At 47.7% G+C, this 16,480-nt stretch overlaps 2 non-coding genes across 2 annotated transcripts; both read right to left on the minus strand.

The window, feature by feature from the left end:
• On the minus strand, positions 1–91 carry TRNAY-GUA (transfer RNA tyrosine (anticodon GUA)). Its single transcript is given in 2 exon segments — positions 1–36; positions 55–91. It is a non-coding gene; the product is annotated as a tRNA-Tyr (tRNA).
• A 9,182-nt stretch (positions 92–9,273) lies between these two features.
• On the minus strand, positions 9,274–9,351 carry TRNAK-CUU (transfer RNA lysine (anticodon CUU)). The gene has a single exon. It is a non-coding gene; the product is annotated as a tRNA-Lys (tRNA).
• Positions 9,352–16,480: the final 7,129 nt, after the last annotated feature.

Below are 16,480 nucleotides of genomic sequence, written 5' to 3' on the forward strand. Positions count from 1 at the left end.
TCCGTCGAGCCGGATACGAACCAGCGACCTATGGATGTCCGCAGCAAGAGACCTCTACAGTCCACCGCTCTACCAACTGAGCTATCGACGGGGACGAAGGTGAGGCCGGCTTCTTTTCCTCAAGAGCATCGAGAGCAGCCTTTCCTTCGGGATGCGGCGGGACGAAACAATGGCCCCAAGCGGCCTGCTCGGCAACTTACATTCCCGCGTTTCGCACTAAGAAATTGCTTATTTCACCATTGTTCTCATTGGCTGCTTTTCTCGGGCTTCTTCGTCCCATTGCGTTCCCTTTTCAGTGGACTCCTGTAGTTGTTGTAATCTGGTCAGATACGCCATTTTGAAGAACTCCTGACGCAAATAAGTGTTCCAAATTGCAGTAAAATATGATCAAATTGCCGGAAGATGTACGCTATGATCACTGTCATATGCATCATCTACAGCCTTAAAGGCCCAGGGGGGAATGATATAAAACACATGAGATGGCGCGCGGACGTCGCCCAACATAGCACAGATTTTGCGTGCACATATAACAAATATTGCAAGAACAATGAAAACTAGAAACCCTCAAGAAAGCAAATGACCGGTCGGAATAAAACGGTGGTAAAAGAATGATTAAATCACAAAAAGGTAATTAAGTATGCTTAAAGGGTCAGCGACTACGGAGAAAAATTTTCGGGATTAGTTTTAGTAACATCAAAACCAGAACATCTCCAAGGACGTGAGCCGCGTTGCATTTTCTTTACCCTTTGTACTATAGAGCCGACTTACCGCTCAACATTTGTTTTGATTCATTACCGTTCTTATATAAGGCAGTATGAAACCACTTCCATTCATATTTTGCACTGTATTCTGCGTGGACTGTATGAGCACTCTTTTGTTTCCATTCTGTTCTCATATTACTTTTTCCAAATCCACTCCTTTTGATGTATTTCTTATGTTTTTTTCCTCGGTTGCACTGCACTGTTTTTTTTCCTTTCAGTCCTGATGATAGGTGTTTTCAAACCAGTCCTATTGAAGCCCTATTAGGGCTGATAGTCTTACGTGGCGGCCAGCCGAAGAAGGAGACACGGTGATCAATGGCAATGAGATGATTTAATGGCTGCCGGCCTAGCGCGAGCGCTCCTGCCCGCGCCATTGCACAGTTCGTCGTCTTCTTCGTCACAATAGTATCTTTTGATAAAAACAGAGATCACTGCGGCAACTTGCACTGGAGGAATGCGAAAGCATTGGCACCTCGTCTCTTTTCATTTCAATCGCCCATTTTGAGTTTTGAAATTTGGCGCCATTGTTCGTTCCCACCCACCTACTTGTTTTCATAACCATTCGCTATGCTCACAACCATTCTTTACATATGTGACATTTCTGGTCGTAACTAATGAACTAATCATTCGATTTGCATCAAATTTTCTGCACATCACTTTCACATTGTCCTCTATTGATTACAATCATTCGTTTGATGCTGTCTCTTTTGAGAAGGCCATAACTGCTGCGGACACATTTCGCGGACACGAAACCGCTTTCGCATTAAAAACTGAGCATGGAGTTTATTCCATGGCGAAGTTGCCGTAAGTAACGGTGAGGAAGGGAACGAAGACTCACGCGCGTCTGGCACAAAATGTTCGCGTGGGTTATGGACCTTAGTAGAAAGAGAGATAGGAGGCAGAGAACACAGGCGCTTTTGGTGAGAGCTACATCAAAATGTATCGTGAAAAAAATGTGACATCTTGAGGTCGCGCCTCTTTTCCCATATTCTTTTTTCTCCTGTTGTCGGCAATGTTCTTCGTATTCAGTGTATTTTTTTTTCTTGCATTAGAGACCGGTCCCAATCCTGTAGGCAACACGAACGAAGACTTTTGTTTCCCAATTTCCTACTCTTTGGCTGCAGTCTGCCCATAGAATGCTATGTGCCCTCCAAGCACTCTAATAAGAAAACTTGCACCTGCATGAAAGTTTGAATAAACGTTCGTGCCTAATTAGCTAAGTTCGTGGAATTTAAAAGCTCCCCTGATTTGCGGGAACACTTATAATGCCTACTGAAAACTGCCTGTGACTTAAACAATATCTTAGCTGATTTTCTTTGTGCATGTCAGGACTGTGCGTGGGGTTAAAATGTGTGAATGCACAAATGAGACAAGAGGAGATGTTATTCGAGGGACGTGAGCTCAAGGCTTCTTTTAGTGACTTCTCGCTTAATTGTTTGCAGCAGGTCGAGGTGATAAACTGCGCAGCGCAGTTATGAATGCCTTCGAGGACAACAGCGAGGTATGCTTACGAAGGGTTCCAGAAAGATAAAGGTTATTCAACTTTGGTCTAAGCAACTTTAGACATAGCGGCTTTTTATTTCCTGATGGTGAGTGGCCTAGATAACGCTAAAAACAGCCCATATTTTGCGAGGCTTAGCAACCGAGCGTCTCCATATGTGCTCCCTATTACAGCGATGATGTCACGCGCAAATGTATATTTATATGATGGCGCGTAGATAACCAGTATAGAGCTGAGACGGTATTGTACTGTGAGTTGCAATGTGAAGAGGGCAAAATTTCATAGCTTTATATTTCGCAAAGTTTAATGGCGTGAGCCAAGATTAACGCCACGTGTGACAGCGTTTAGGACTTTTTGGAGTGCGTTCATGTAATCTTGCTCAATTACGGCGTCGTGTATGAAGACGTCAGCGAACAGCCTCAGTTTAAACAGTGTTTTAAGGAAGGTCATTCAAGCGTATTAGTAAATTTAAAGGAAAGCGCCGCGCGTCTTGTGGAACACACAATTTTAGGCTTCAAAAGAAGGAAGTATGATTATAAATTATCAATTATGACACTCTCTTTCAAGTAGTGCTCAAAAAATTCACGTTCAAAAAATTCGTGCAGCTACAAGGCCGGGCAACTTCAAGAATATTTGATGATGGAAGACACGATCAAAGACCTTCGAGAAGCTTCAAAGAGTGAACCAATCAGGGAGTAGCGTCCACGTATTGTAGTAAAATGAGTAAATTAGGTTAACTGGGTTGCGCATGAAAGTAGGTTCAAACTGCCGTTCTGTTGAGGATGGAGGTTGATTCACTTAGAGTGTTTTGGGCGGTCCCCTGATTCAGGCAAGGCGTTATTCGTGCTATTTTTCATTCATCAAGCACGTTAGCAGTGCCGAGAAATTGCAGAAATATTAGTCATAGTAATTGATATGGCAGTGATACAGCGTTTTTATTTCTTTTTAGTTGTTTTGTCGTGGGCACGTAACGTTGACAGAGTAAGCGAGCGAATAAGGTTTGGTGTGCCGTCTGCATTATTGTTTTATTCCTTTCATTCGTTGCGAGCAAAAGTGTGTATGCGACTCATGAAAGTGAGCTTTACGAGTGCGGAAACTGAAGCGAAAAACTCATGTAGAGCGGTGGGACCATTCTCAGGGCTGATCAGCTCGCCTCCGCAACGTGCTGATTCTGTATCTAGCGTTTTCTTTAGCTTCGAAGCTAAGGTTCCTGTGGTGAGTGTAGAAGATTACGTCTTTTGCGTGCTTATGCGGGATAATAGGTGGTCTGCTGAGCATGACTTGGCGGTAGACGTCAAAATTACAGATAAGCATCACCCACCAAGACTATTTTCCTCGAGCAGCAGGACACGTTGATTTTGGCTTGTTCAGGCAGCAGCACAAAATATTTTTCATAGAAGTCATCTGTCACTGGAAACAAAGAAAGTATGACGTAACTGCGATTATTTTTGTTCTTTCTTAATTACTGTATAAAAATTTTTGCGTAATCGCTTACAATATAATTTCCAAGAAAATAGACCAAAAGCCAACATTACTAGTGAGATCCGAATTAATGAGCTCAGCATGTCCAGTGCTCTACCAACGGGCTGCATGCGAAATGTAGAGTGCGTAGGTTCTAATCGCACCGGTGGCATAGTGCTTTTTCCTCTACTTTGTGTGAAATTACTTTCTACCTAGACGCTTAAACAACTAATTTGTTGCTGTAATCAACACAAACAGGAAAGAAAAATATTGCATTCCCCTAAATATTTATTTTTGTCAGGCACTGTTTACTTCATTCGTCTCTATCCTGGCCTGCCCCTCATCTCCTTACGCTCGTTCGTTAAAAAATTGATCGGGCGTTTCTCAGACTTTCCTTAGTGCACTTTGGCTCTTCAATTTTTATGGTGCAAGGGCATCTGTGGCCAAAGAACGCCATGGCACAAGGTACTTTCGTTTGCTCAAGATGGGGTCTTTGACCCATTTCCCAAGCATTTCACACTGAATACTGAATACGCCGAGCATCTGGCCAGGAGAAGCTTGTACTCATGGTTTTAATGCCGTAACATATAAAAACAGAGAGAAAAAATAGTCCAAGATCAAAATGAGATCTTTGCTAATAAAAGCCATGGTAGGCATCGTAGGCAGTCAGATTGTGCTGCCAACGTCGCTGTCAGCAATGACCCATTATTTTATTTGAGGGCAAGTATACAATATAAATTGGAATGTGTCATTCTGCGAAAAGGCTTTAATATCCTATACTATATGTTCATAGAAAAAATCACAGCTATCTATACCATTGCGCTTTTCCTAAAATAACTTTACCTATGTTAAAGAAACCGCGAAAGCCTTGTATTACTCCTGATTCACAAAAATCTGTAAAAGCCCGAAACCAGTTGTTTGGAAGATTTATAAAATCGAAAAATTTGTCAATCGTAAAACTATCCAAAAACTTAAGAATAAATCAGGCTTAAAAAAAAAATGAGGGCACTTCATTCTGCTCACGTGTGCAAATGCGAAAACATGTGTTACCATAGCAGCAGCATTGGTTCGCCACCACCGCGTTTACACTCACTGTATCACTTTATTTCCTAAATTAATCGCCTTAATTTATCACAGTTGCTCCTCTTTTCTAGACTACTGTGCCGTCCGACGACTTTTGCTTCTAATTGATTAACAAAATACTCTATGTCCTTGAAACTTTCTAGCTTAATTAATTATCACTCATCAAACACATTTAAATCCATTTCAAACTTTAATTTTACTCTGACTATTTTTCCACTTTTCTTCCATGCACGGTTATTTTCGTGTCCTCTCACTTTATCGACCTCCAAGCTATTTCGACGATTTTCCGGTTCTCGGTTTGAATTAACTATTCATCCCATCGAGAACAAATTTTGTCTCATCACCCTCACAAAATACCCTATCGATTACTATCGTTCGTTTGATCGTAACTGTTCTGAAAACGACACAACGGCTGTCAACAGGGTTTGCGGACACGCACTCGCCGACACAGCCAAGTAATGTTTCCCATTAATAAATGTGATTGCCGATGGTGCTTGACCTATACAGGTATATCGCAATAGGCGGAGAACGTCCGATAGATTCCGTTTGTGCACTGCGCATGGAGCCAGAGCATTCATCCGAAAAAGCTTTCACGTTCCCATAAAGGGCCATCTATAGCAAACGAGTTTTTTGCCCGGATTTACATGGACATTACGCGGATCTATAGGAGATACTTCTCTTTAAGGATAAAGATGCTTTCCACTGCGCTGGTAGCGCAATATTACTTCTTTCGACCAACAATGGAGGCAGAAGGTGTTTCTATATTTACATCAAAATGTAAAGTATATCTGCCCTTTCTACTGTAGCCATTATTGCTCCTTTTGAATGAGTGGGGTGTTTTTTAGTGGAGAGCACTTCCGGCCGCCATCACGGATATCCCCGATGGGAGTCCGAAGCCAGGGCCGGACGGTCTGTTGTTGTTGTTGCTGATAGGAAGAAAGAAAAAGAAAGTGCACGGTCCTGCCTACTGGCTGAAGCCTAGCCACGCTCGCTGCCGCGTGCTGGAAGTAGGAGAGTTAAAGGATAGGAGAGGAAAGATAGAAAGAAAAGGCGCGCGTTAATATGCCCAGGGCCCATCCCGGAGGCAGTGCAATACCGGGCCCACCCGTGCCAGATTGCTTCAAGCCAAGCACTCTGCAATATTCCAAAAATAAATTTAATATCTTGGGTCCAAGGACCCCCCCGCCGATATTAAAACAACTATCAGGTATCAGCCGGGTAAAACCTCTGTCGGTTTTGAGAAAAATTGCTGGTGGTTTAGCTCTGGTTAACCCTGGTCGAAAGCGAAAAGCTGCATCTCCCTGACTACATTTGTCATCGAGCGACTGGCGGTCTCTATAGACGCGGCTCGCGTGTCCATCGGGATGTGTGAGACAGGCATAATTCTCTTTCCTTAAAATCAACTTTCATTTCACTTTCCTTCCCTTACGGGCGTGGTTAGAGTGGCCACCTAGATATGTGTGACAGGCGTAATTTCCTCTCCTTAAAGCATTTTTATTTCATTTTAACGCTCACCGCTCGAGGCCAGGGAATCTCCCAGCAAGCAGCGCGGCGGCTATACAATGCCGCAGCTTTGGGGGCGGTGCTCTATGCGCTGCCGCTCATCACGGTGCGCAAGCCATGCTGGAAGGAACTCGAGCTCCAGCTCCGCAAGTCTCTGCGCGTGTGCCTATGCCTGCCCAAAAACTCGCAGTGCGCCGCAACGTTGGCCGAGGCAGGAGCGTGGCCACTTGAGCTCCAAGCAGCGCGCAGGGCACTGAATCACATCGACCGGCTTCACCGCGTACCGGACGGCGGCTCGCTGCTGCAGCGTATGCGCTCGCACCCGCGTTCAAGAATGGGCGCGGCGCTGCTCGAGTGTGAGCAGTTGACACAAGGCCCCTACGGCTCCTGCGCGCCCTGGCCTGCTGTCTCGGAGGTACAGCGAGAGATCGTCGGCATTGCGGGAAAGCGGAGCACACCCCTCTGTGCTGTGCAGCAGTTGGCCAGAGCCGTCTTACGCGAGGAGCTCCAGGACCATCTCCTCGTGTACACCGACGGCTCAGTGGCCCGCGACAGCTGCTCCCTTGCTGAGGCCGCCACCATCCCCACCCTGCGACTGCACAGCCAGCAACAAGCAACCTTCCTGGGCTCCTCCACCACGGCGGAGTTGATGGGGATCCGGCTCGGGCTGGACCTGCTGCTCACCTTCGGCCCTCCGGCGCCCAGGAGTGCTCTGCTGTGCGACTCCAGCGCCGCCCTCAGCCGCCTGCAATCTAACGGCCGCGGTACCCCACTAGTGCGGGAAATTCACTCGCGCATCGAGCGCTTTGCGCAGAGAGGATGTGCCGTGCGTGCACAGTGGGTGCCCGGTCACTACGGCATCGCCGGCAACGAAGTTGGCGACCTCGCGAACCAACTACCTGCACACCGATTACCTGCCAGCGATCTGCCCCTTGCGCTGGAGGACGTGCGTGCGGCCATCAACGACCATCTCCGAAAGCAGCAGTCCGACCCAGCCATCGCGGGAGGAGAGTGCATCGACAGTGTCACCGGCTGTCGCGCACTTACAAGGTCACAACGTGCAATGATCCTCCGCGCGCGCATTGGCTGCGTGTGGCCCGGGGAACGACGGGTGCATCACGGAATCGCGGCGAGTGATCTGTGTGACGGATGCGGTGCAGTGGAAACACTAGAACACCTGCTCCATACTGTGCCGCGTTCGCCGATGCTCGTCGCGATATGCTCGCGGCCTATAGGTCGCAGAGCATATTACTAGACTCCATCAAGACGCTATTGTGGCCGCAGGGCAGTGCGCGCACTCGTGAGCGAACTTTGATGATCCTCTGTGCATTCATCGAACATACGGGCTTGATGACCCATCTGCTCTCCGTGGGGTAGTTACACGCAGTGACCGAACGCTCCGCGAGTTCTACCTTGAACGATTAATAACTGGTCGCCCCGCTCCAGTTGTAGCCAACACAGTGCTGTGCGTGTGTGTTTTAATTCCTCTATAATGAACTAATCACGTGCACAACCTGGACACATTTCTTATTGTGTAAATTGTTTACATATATTGCTTCTGCCCCTATCCTCTCTTCCTGTTCCCTCACCTCTTTCAATTAGTTTCTCCATTCTGCCTGCTATCTTTTATTTCCGCTGCCGAAGCTCAGGTGCTTCAGAATCGATGGCAGATGCCGGGGCTAGCAAAAATCTTTTCGTTCCTTTTTACTATTATTTTAATAAAAAAAACCATTACCAGCACGATCAGTTTAACGCGACCGCGTTGAGGAGCTCGTGTCGCAGAAAAGCCGGTGTCGTCGGCGGCGTTGGCCGTGAGCGAAAAATGGCGCATCTCAGTGGACACGTGAACCACGCAGTAAGGTAAGGGATTTTCCTTCCCTTACAATGCGGTTCGGGTGCCCAGCAAGAATTGGGAGACGGGCGTCATTTCCTTTCCTTAAAACCAATTCTTCAATCCATTTCGTTTTTATGGAGGAAAAACGCTAAGGCGCCCGTGTACTGTGCGATGTCCGGGCTCGTTAAAGATCCCCAGGTGGTCGAAATTATTCCGGAGCCCTCCACTACGGCACCTATTTCTTCCTTTCTTCTTTCACTCCTTCCTCTATCCCTTCTCTTACGGCGCAGTTCAGGTGTCCAACGATATATGAGACAGGTACTGCGTCATTTCCTTTCCCTCAAAACCAATTATTAATATTATTATTATTATTATTATTATTATTATTATTATTATTATTATTATTATTATTATTATTATTATTATTATTATTATCAATCCATTTCCCTTCCCTTACGGCCCAGTTCGGGTGTGCACCAAGATATGTGAGACAGGCGTCCTTTCCTTAAATTGTCCAACGGGCCACGCGTCGCGCCGAACGGGCGATGGCTTAATTCTGTGCACCCCTTGGCAACGCTCCAACACGTTGTCGCGTCTCACTTTTACAGACGAAGCTTAAGCGTCCTCCAAATTTTGCCTTCCCTTACGGGCGCGTTTCGGGTGTCGATCTCCGAGGAAGGCGTCGCATCGATCACACGTAGCGTTCCGCAGAACGCATCAAATTGCACCGGCGTTTTACGCAGAACCTACTTTCATCACCTGCGCATGCGATGCCGGCAAATGCTTTCTTGATTGACCGGGGGTCAAGGTCAAATGTCAAACTTTAGATGTCAAAGGCCAAAAATCAAAGGTCAAGGTCAAAGTCGAGATAGATGGTGTAACAGCCGCTGGTGTCGCTGCTGCAGCTGACGTCATGTGTCGAACCTGACTACCACCAGTTATGCTCTTTATTAGACCTCTACCTACATTCAAGTCCAAACTTGCGGCCACCGTGACCTCTAGCTACATTTAAGTTGAAACTTGCGCCCACCGTTACGTCCAGCTACGTTCAAGGTCAACCTTGCCGCGCTGACGGCTCGAAAAGCGGGCGCAGTGAATCTGCTCGATTCAAAAAATTAGAAAAAAATTTACGCCCAACGTGGGGCTCGAACCCACGCCACGACCCTGAGATTAAGAGTCTCATGCTCTACCGACTGAGCTAGCCGGGCAACGGCCGAGGCGGCAGACTAGCTAGCATGCGTTGGGTGCACGGCCAGGCGGCAAATTTTTTTTGGGCTTTGCCAAGGGGTCTGGTAGAGTTTATTGGCCGATGTTATAGCGGCCGCCGCAGAGTAGCGCTACTACTGCAACCTCGCCGAGCAAACGTGTGCAGCACCTGGAACTGTGCCAGCGGAAACCAGAAACGGAGACGCGAAGTAGCGTAGAAAACGAAGAAAAGCGTCTTGTCGGTGGCTCGGAGGCAACTAACCTGGCGCTGGCGTGCGCTCCGACGTCTCGAGAGTCCACACTTCGCTCTGAGTTAGATTAAGATCGCGGGTGTATGGACTCGGCTGGATGAAAGAAGCAGCGCTGCCGCGTCCGCGTTTGTACCCCGAAAGATTGCTTCAAGGAGAATTGTTCCTCCAGTTTGCATGCGATGATCGTCCTGGACGAAAGATTGCTCTGGCGGTCGAAGAAACAAATGATCGCGATCGATGACGAAGTCCTCTGGCACAGATGCCTCGAGAAGCATGGCTGCAACTTTCTGCTGTCATCGAGCTAAGTGGTTCAAACCTCCAAACTTTTTGAAAGGTTGCGAAGGAAGTTAATTCAGGCAAAGGGAGCCTTCATGTAGAAACGTCTTTGCGCATCAACTTTTCAAGGTGCAGGATGAGGCTTGATGCAACCATTGTTGCTCTCTTTTAAAGACGTTGTTCAAGTGCGTCATCCTTTGTTGAAAGCCAGTGCTAAGTCAACAAATGCTTCATTCATTCTCACAGTCATGAATCTTGGTTACCATGATTTCCTTTCTCACCAACTGCTCTGGCTAAGTGGTTATGGCACTCGGCAGCTGATCCGAAAGAGGCGGGCTCAATATTGGCTACGGCGGTCGCATTTCGATGAAAGCAGCCCGTGTACTGTGCGATGTCAGGGTATAGTTAATAACCCCAGGAGGCCGAAATTATCCGCAGTCCTCCGCTACAGCGTCCCTGAAAACCTTAGTCGCTTTGGGACGTTAATCCCAATAAACAAACCAAAAGAAAAATCAATATATTCGTTCTTCAATTCACCCAAGAAGCTAACCAGCAGCACACGTGTTTTCGTTTCAGCTGCAAGATAGAAGTAAACGTGCGCTTACTGACAAACTTGTTACGACATCTCGCGGTGATGATGACGACATCGTCGAATTGTACCGATGGCGCGCCCCGCGTTCAGATACTCCTGCTCCACGTTGTATTTCAGAAGAATTTCCCGTATGCCCATAATTTTGCCTCTCAGTTTATTTCAAGCACTAAGAGCTTTAGCACAGGCTTTGTTTCTCTTTGACAAACTGATTTCTTTCCCATAACTACCTGGCTTTTAATCGTGCATTTCAATTCAATTCAATTCAATTTCTTCTCCAGCTGTACACTAAAACGTTCTCCGGACTAAAAGGCCCGACTGGGTCTTGACTGAATCCCATAGACGTTTACAGAGCAGCGACAGTCAGTATATACAGACAAATGGTATACAGTGTATATATATATATATATATATATATATATATATATATATATATATATATATATATATATATATATATATATATATATATATATATATATATATATATATATATATATATATATATATATATATATATATATAACAAGTACATACAAAGCACACAAAACAGGACCCACATATACAGAGTTATATAACCACAAAATGTGAGGCAGAAGGCAATTGCATTTTACTGAAATATTCGTGTAGATTTTTGGTCGAAAATTTTTTGACCCTTGTTGACATGGACCTACCGTTTCTCTTAGAACCACCTACCCCAGTTGTGCACTGTCTCTGTACTGCCGAGTGCACCCGTTTACCACCTGCAGCCGCTACTTGCGTTTTGTTTAAACCTGTTCCACCTCTACCCAAAGTTCCAGTATGTCATCACTCCTGACCTTCATTTGCCCGTGATAAAGAATGCTGCCCTTGCATACACAGTTGTCACAGTATCGGCAAAGAGCGCGTGTCTACCTGTTCTCAACTTCAGTACGCACGTCCAGACGCTTCCTCAAGGCATGTTCCTCGCCACGCTGTCCTCGACCGACGAGGACGTGATCTCCGCAGTCACAAACTGTGTATCGCCTCCTTCGAACGGTCATTTCACAGCTATTTCAAAACCTGACCATTATGCCAATATAATCGCTTCCGATCTCTCCGCAGAACAAGCACAGGCGCTTACGCATTTACTGGCATCCTTTCAGGACATATTTGACTTCAATGACCGCCCTTTAGCGCGTACGACTATTGTGCAGCCTCGTATCAACACCGGTGAAGCCGCTCCTCTGCGCCGCCGGCTTTACAGGGTGTCCAGTTCCGAACGCCAAGTGATACAAAAGAAAGTCGAAAAGATGCTCGCTAAGGACATCATCGAACCGTCCTCCAGTCCTTGGGCCTCTCCAGTCGTCCTTGTTAAAAAGAAAGGCGTCAGTTGGCGTTTCTGCGTCGATTACTGCCACCTGAACCACATCATTAGAACAGACGTGTACCCACTCCCAAGGATCGATGACGCTCTCGACTTCCTCCACGGATCTCAATATTTTTTTTCCGTTGATCTTCGTTCCTGTTCTTGGTAAATCGTCGTTGGTGGGCAGGACCGCACAAAAAACAGCTTTTGTCACACCTGACGGTTTATACCAGTTCAAAGTCATGCCTTTACGATTTTGTAATGCACCAGCTACCTTCGAAAGGATGATGGACTCGCTCCTTCGCGGATTTAAGTGGACTACGTGTATGTGCTACCTCGACGATGTTGTTGCCTTCTCGCCCACCCTTGCCTCACACTATGAACGTCTCAACAGTATCCTGACTGTATTTCGTACGGCTGGGCTACAGCTCATCACGTCCAAATACCGATTCAGCCGCCGGCAACCCACCATTCTTACATATCTCGTCGACGCATCTGGCGTACGTCCTGATCCCGCTAAAATTGAAGCGGTGTAACACTTTCCTCGTCCACAGTGCCAGAAGGACGTGCGCAGTTTTCTTGGGCTGTGTTCCTACTTTTGGCGTTTTATTCAAGATTTTGCCCTTATAGCTCGTCCCCTCACTGACCTACTGAAGACCGGCACCGAGTTTACCTGGGGCCCTGATCAACAAAATGCGTTTTCCATGCATCTCCGCCTGCTGACGTCATCACCGATTCTGGCACATTTTGATCCCGCGGCCCCTACTGAACTCCGCACAGACGCCTGCGGCTGCGGGAGTGGAGCAGTGCTCGCACAACGCTCCCGGGGTCCAGACCGCGCCGTTGCGTATGCTAGCCGCCTGCTTTCACCTGCCGAGCGAAATTACTCGATTACCGAACGGGAGTGTCTCGCCCTGGTTTGGGCTGTAGCTAAATTCCGACCATACTTGTTCGGGCGTGCTTTTTCTCTTGTCACGGACCACTATGCACTTTCCTGGCTGTCCTCGCTGAAAGACCCCTCCGATCGTATTGGCCGCTGGGCGCTACGCCTTCAGGAGAATTCGTACACTGCTGTGTACAAGTCTGGACGTCTTCATCAAGACGCTTACTGCCTGTCTCGGTACCCTGTCAAGCCCCCTGATCTCAGTGACATTGACGATATGCCTTGCCTGTTTGGCATTTCTGATTTACACAGCATCGCTGAGGAGCAGCGCAAGGACCCATGTTTGCAAACCATCATAGAGGGCCTCAGCTCGGGAAGCTCGAAGCGCTCCCTGCAGTTCTTCGATATAAAAAATGGCATCCTCTATCGCCGCAACTTCCGTCCTGACAGGCCCTCCCACCTTCTAGTCATTCCCCAGCAGCTGCGCTCTTCTATAATCGCAGAACTCCATGACCTGCCTGCAGATGGACACCTTGGTGCGGAAGAACCTATGACCGGATACGGCGCCGCTTCTTTTGGCCTGGTTTATACCGTACCGTCCAGCGTTACGTCACCACTTGCGACCTCTGTCAACGCAGGAAGAAGCCTTCGGCACCACCTCCTGGTCTTCTGCACCCTACAGATGTGCCCGTGGAGCCGTTCCACCGTGTAGGGCTCGACCTCCTGGACCATTCCCGACCTCGGAATCCGGAAATAGGTGGGTCGCAGTAGCCACCGACTATGCCACTCGGTACGCTATCACCCGTGTATTGCCTACGAGCTGCGCGACCGATGTCGCTGTCTTCCTTTTGCACAATCTTATTCTGCAACATGATGCCCCTCGTCAATTACTCATGGACCGCGGAGGCTATTTCATGTCTCGAGTTGTTGACGACATCCTGCGCTCATGTTCGACCAAGCACAAGATTGCCACAGCATACCAACCGCAGACGAACGGGCTAAGCGAGCGTTTGAACCGGACATTGACATACATTTTGTCTTTGTATGTCTCCCCCGACCACAAAGACTGGGATCTCGCCTTGCCCTATGTGACATTCGCCTACAACACCTCCCGGCATGACACAACTGGTTACTCTCCGTTCTGTCTCTTATATGGGAGACACGCCGTCCTGCCTTTGGACACACTTGTCCCATCCGCTGACCGTCCCGTCACCGCCTACGCCAATGACGCCATTGTTCAAGCTGCAGAGGCTCGCCAAGTCGCCCGTAGTCGGCTTCAAACGCCCCAGCAAGCACAGAAGTTTCTGTACGACAATCGCCATCGCCACGTCAACTACGAACCGTGGTCGCTCGTTCTTCTGTGGTTTCCTTCCCGCCGCGTCGGCCTCTCTGAGAAACTTTTGTTCCCTTACCATGACCCTTATCGTGTGGTGCGTCACGTCACCGACGTCACGTATGAAGTTGCTCCTCATACGCCTGCATTCTCATAAGTAGACCACCCACCGATATTTTTCACGCCATGCGCCTCAAGCCCTACCACGTCGCTTCTCGACCACCGGCCTAGCGCCGAGACGGCGCTCGTGCCGCCGGGAGTCATGTTACGACCAAGTGGCCGGCAGTGGAAGACGAAGTGGCCCCCCGCATGAAAGGACGAACAAAGAAGAGGAGGTTAATGCAGCTCCCTGTCCGTGTTGGTGCTCCCTGCTAGGAACGCTTTATTCTAACCACCAACACTTGTAAATAAATGTAAATAGTATTTCCCCGTAACAATATCTTTATGCCGATTTAATATAACAGGTAGATTGTGCTTTATGGACTGCAATGTATATAACCGGTGAAAAAATGAGGAATGAGCGGAGGGTCGGTGTTACGGGTAGCAACATTGAGTTCATGGCGTGTCAGTGAAGATACACGTTACAAGAAAGATTGCAACTCTTTTGTGGAAAAGGGACATGACTTTAAGATGCGATACTCATAAAAGTGATGGATTGGGATAATAATGTAGTCAGCAAAACTATCGGCGGTGATCAAGCCAGGATCAATATTTGCAATGGGGCGCATAACTTTATTTTGAAGGAAACTGATTTTGTTGATTTTGACTCGCCAATGTATGATGCATCGCAATCCTTGCAGAGCATCTTGTATAGAACGCCGGGGTAACATGTGCGCTCTAGGCGGTCCTTCACGTGACACAGCTGCTGTTTCAGCTTGCTGTACGGTACGTGCGCAATTCGAACGCCGTATTTGGCAAATATTTGAGCCAGAGCCTCACTTGAACCCCGGGAATACGGGACAGTCGCGCGTTTCTGTTGCCCAATAAACTGGGGCTGAGCAGGTTCCTTACAGCGGCGTTCTTGATTGTTTAGCATCTGACGGGGGTAGCCATTATTTTCAAGGTCGACGCGAACTTTCTCCTGCTAGGAAGAGAGAAGGCCAGGGCTAGAACATAGACGACCCGCTCGCTTGAACAGAGCGGACTCGACGGAGCGTTTATGGCCTATGGGATGGGCAGATTTAAAATCGAGGTACTTGCCGGTATGTGTGGGCTTTCGGTATACGGTAGTGGCGAGCCCATCGGGAGTGCGGAGAACGAGAACATCGAGAAAAGCAATACTTCCGGCGGCTTCTTCTTCCATTGTGAACTGAACTGTTGGTTGAAAAGAGTTGAGGTGGTCCAAAAAGGGTTTGGCATCCTCGCGCTGAATTACGCAGAACCAATCGTCCACATACAGTAAAAACAGTTTCGGACGAGTATGAAATGATTGTAGGGCCGAACATTTAATACACTCCAGCGCGAGGTTGGCACAGGTTACGGACACATATGCACCCATGACCGTACCAAACACCTGCTTGTAATATACGTTGCTGAACACGAAATATGTGTTCTGAAGACAGAAGCTTAAGAGGCGGCACAGATCAACTGTTTCAAATGTCGTACGGGATGGTAGTGATGTATCTTCTTCCAGTGCCCTTTCACAGCATTCAACAGCGAAGTGTACTGGAACGCATGTGAACATCGATTTCACATCGAACGAGACCATGATGTCTTAGTTGTCAACCGCCACGGCCTTGAGTTTAGCAACGAAATCAGCGGAATCTTTCACGTATGTCGGCGTACGTCCAACAAGAGGTCCAATAACCTGGTGCAGATACTTGGATAGGTTATAAAATGGGGAACGCGTGAAGTCAACTATCGGCCTGAGTGGTATGTCCGGTTTATGAATCTTAGGTAAGCCGTAAATAGCGGGTGCTGAGCCGTTATGACACAATAGCTGGTAGTAAAGGTACTTTTTCGCAGGAGGAACAAATCTGAAAACATCCGTTAGTAGTTTTTGGAGCCCTGTTTGTATTTTCTTTGTAGGATCCTTGCTAAGCTTGGCGTAGGTGACCGCATCTTCGAGGAGTTCGGACATCTTTGAAAGGTACTGAGTGTGGTCGAGTATCACGGTTGCGTTTCCTTTGTCAGCCGGAAGGACTACTATCTTTTCGCTGCTCTTGAGTCTTTTTAGGGCATGCTTCTCGGACATGGGTGAAGTGTCGGTTTTAGTAGACTGCTTTAAAAGCGCTCCAATAGCACGTGAGCATGCTTCAGCTTGAAATTTTGGATCTACAAGACGAACTGCCTGCTCAACAGCACAAGTCAGTTGACCTACCCTGGGGGCAGCGCCTGTGTTTCTTGAAACTCAGACCACGGCTTAGGAGTGCATGTTCTGCAGGATCCAAGTTGTGCGACGAGCTTCGAGCGAGAACTCAGGAAGGATGTCAGAGATATTAAGGCCAGCATGACTTTCATAAACCAGTGCTA

The sequence above is a fragment of the Amblyomma americanum genome, chromosome 2 (assembly GCF_052857255.1).
Source record: "Amblyomma americanum isolate KBUSLIRL-KWMA chromosome 2, ASM5285725v1, whole genome shotgun sequence".
NCBI lineage: Eukaryota > Metazoa > Arthropoda > Arachnida > Ixodida > Ixodidae > Amblyomma > Amblyomma americanum.